Below are 3,331 nucleotides of genomic sequence, written 5' to 3'. Positions count from 1 at the left end.
TGGATGGATGGATGGATGGATGGATGGATGGATGGATGGATGGACAGTGAAGAAGCTGGGAAGTCCCAGGGCTCCAGGGATGCTCTGTCACACACAGATGGATGGATAGACAGACAGTGAAGGAGCTGGGAAGTCCCACGGCTCCAGGGATGCTCTATCACACACAGATGGATGGATGGACAGTGGTGGTGTCATGTTGTGATCATCCCAAAACTAGAAGGAGGCCTTGAGTTTCAAAATACTTGTGCCCTTTTGAGTTAGTTCTCTCCCTCTCTGCCTCCTACTTGTGTATCAAGATGCGAGCCCTCAGCTGCTCCTGCCACCATGCCTCTGCTCTACCATCATGGACTCTCACCCTCTGAAACCATGGCCCGATTAAATTCTTCCTTTATAAACTGCCTTTGTCATGGTATTTCGTCAGAGCAATAGAGAACTAACTAAGACAGACACCAACGATACTCTTCCCTGGCAGTGAACTAAAGATTTCCTGAGATCTTAAAGGTGCACTCAGGAGGCCTCAGTCCAGAGCCAACAGCCACAGACACTGAGGGAGGCACAGGGGACCAGAACTCCAGCCAGAGACACAGCTATGATCTGAGCAGAAGGGCAGCCAAGAGGCCACCAACAGCATGGCCTACAGCTTCATCACACCACAAAAGATGACATAAACACCATAAATCTCAGCTCACAACTAGTGGCATGACCCACCACCAGCACCAAACAGCAGGCACATCAGGACATTCCACATGGAAATTCCTTTAAAATATTATATACTAAATATTTTATAATGAAACCAATCATTTTATTGTGATGGGTTTTTGTTTGTCTCCTGAGACAGGGTCTTGTGTGCACTAGGCTGGCCTTGGACTCTCTTTGTAGCCAAGGATAATCTTTAACTCCTCATCCCCCTCGTGCCTGTCTTTACCTCGTGAGTGATAGGACTACAGGTGTGCAGAACTACACCTGGTTTAATGGGGGACCGGGAAGCCCAGTCTTCATGCATGCTAAGTATGATGATTGGTTTTGTTGTTGTTTGATTTTTTTTTTTTGAGACATGGTTTCTCTGTGTAGCCCTGGCTGTCCTGGAACTCACTCTGTAGATCAGGATGGCCTCAAACTCAGATCTGCCTGCCTCTGCCTCCCGAGTGCTGGGATTAAAACCAGCTATGGTGGCTAGTTTTAACTGTCAACTTGACACAACCTGTAACTATCTGAGAATGAATCTCAATTGAGGAGTCACCTAGATCAGGTTAGCCTTGTTAATTATTTTGGAGGCTCCAGCCCACAGCGGGCAGTGCCACTCCCTAGGTGGGCGGGTCGCCCTGAACTGAATAAAACTCCATCTGAGCACAAGCCTGAGTGCCCAGCAGGCAAGCAGCATCCTTTGTGATCCTGCCATACTTCCTGGACTGTGAAGTGAATGCTTTGGTATGGACACCAGCGGCCTGCTTTGAGTTCCTGCCTTGACTTCCTGGACTGTAACCTGGAAATGTTAGCTGAATAAACCCTTCCCTCATCTCTGTTGTTTTTGGTCAGGGTGTTTTCTCTCAGCAACAGAAAAGCAGCTGGAACATTAGGCAAGCATTTTGTCAACAGTGCCATATCCTCAGCCCCCATATATACCAGCAAAAATAATAATTAGCCAGGCGGTGGTGGCGCACGCGTTTTATCCCAGCACTCGGGAGGCAAAGGCAGGCAGATCTCTGTGAGTTCGAGGCCAGCCTGGTCTACAAGAGCTAGTTCCAGGACAGGCTCCAAAGCTACAGAGAAACCCTGTCTCGAAAAACCAAAATAATAATGATAATAATAATTTAATTAAGTAAACAAACAAACCATTAAATAAAACTTGGATGGATGCAGAAATACAACTGAAACTGAAGACTTTCTAAAATAGAACCATAACACTATCAGAATATATAAAATTCACTTAAAATTACAGAAAAATCCATAGTGTTGAGCTTCATTGTTATGAATGAAAATAATTTCTTAGCTTACAAAACTTAGAAGCCCAGGTGTGGGGAAACACACCTATAATGCCAGCAAGGAGCAAGGACGGGAATTTGAAGCAACCTTGGATACACGAGACCTTTCTCAAACAAAACCCAAACAAATCAACATCTCTCCTGGATGCTGAAGCAACTGTGCTCAGCAAAATGCTGACAAATAGAATGCTATACCTCACACACACCCCATGAGTACATGGGTTTATTCCAAAAATCCTGGTTAGTTCACTAATAAAATGTACTAACAACATCTACTGTATTAACATCCTCAAGAGGAAGAATCATACCATTATCTCCATAGATGTAGGAAAAGCCCTTGGCAAAATATAATAGCCATTCCTGATGAATATATAAACTGAGGGGCTGGGGAAATGATGTAGCAGTAAAGATCAGTTCCCGCTTTTGCAGAGGACCCAAGTTCAGTTCCCATGCCCATGTCAGATAACTCACGGCCATCAGTAACTCCAGCTCCAGGGGATCCCATGCCCTCGCCTGGCCAACAAGGGCACTGCATGCACATAGTACATACACAGACATATATAGATGTTGTAGAATATTCCTTTACACTGTGTGAAGATGTGTCACTTTGATTGGTTTAAGAGCTGAATGGCCAATAGCTGAGCAGCAAGAGGTTAGGTGGGACTTCGGGGACAGAGGGGTCTCAGGGAAGAAGAAAGGCAGAGTTGCCAGCCAGACACAGAGGAAGCAAGACAGACAGGAGACGTAAAAACTTCAAGCCGTGTGACAGCACACAGAGTAATAGAACTGGGTTTATTTAAGTTATAAGAGCTGGTTAGGAACAAGCCTAAGCTAAGGCTGAGCTTTCATAATTAATAAGAAGTCTCTGTGGTTGACAGGACAGAGAAAGACTGGCTACAATGGCATTCAACAGAGGCTCAAATATCCAAACATAAGGTCTGAGAAAGCTAAAAAAATAAAAAATAAAAAGTTCTGGACAGGAGCCAGATGTAGTTTCCTGGTCTTGCATTCTCTCAGGTGGACCAGTGTTCAACAGCACACAGAGGCGCAGCTCCCGGCTGCTACACAGCCCCACAGGCGGCTGACCTGGCGGTTTGAGATTTACCTTACGCAGTCAGAGAATGCTGCAGATGTTCAACAAAAACAGATCTAGATTGGGAAATAAAACCTCTAAACAGGGTGCAATGTGTTTAAAAAATACACATAGGCTTAAAAAAGAAAATGGGTATAGACAGTCATAGAAAAATAGTTTATAAGCCGGGCGGTGGTGGCGCACGCCTTTAATCCCAGCACTCGGGAGGCAGAGACAGGCAGATCTCTGTGAGTTCGAGACCAGCCTGGTCTACAAG

The sequence above is a fragment of the Microtus ochrogaster genome, chromosome 7, assembly GCF_000317375.1.
Source record: "Microtus ochrogaster isolate Prairie Vole_2 chromosome 7, MicOch1.0, whole genome shotgun sequence".
NCBI classification, from domain to species: Eukaryota; Metazoa; Chordata; class Mammalia; order Rodentia; family Cricetidae; genus Microtus; species Microtus ochrogaster.
This window is presented reverse-complemented; position numbering follows the sequence as displayed.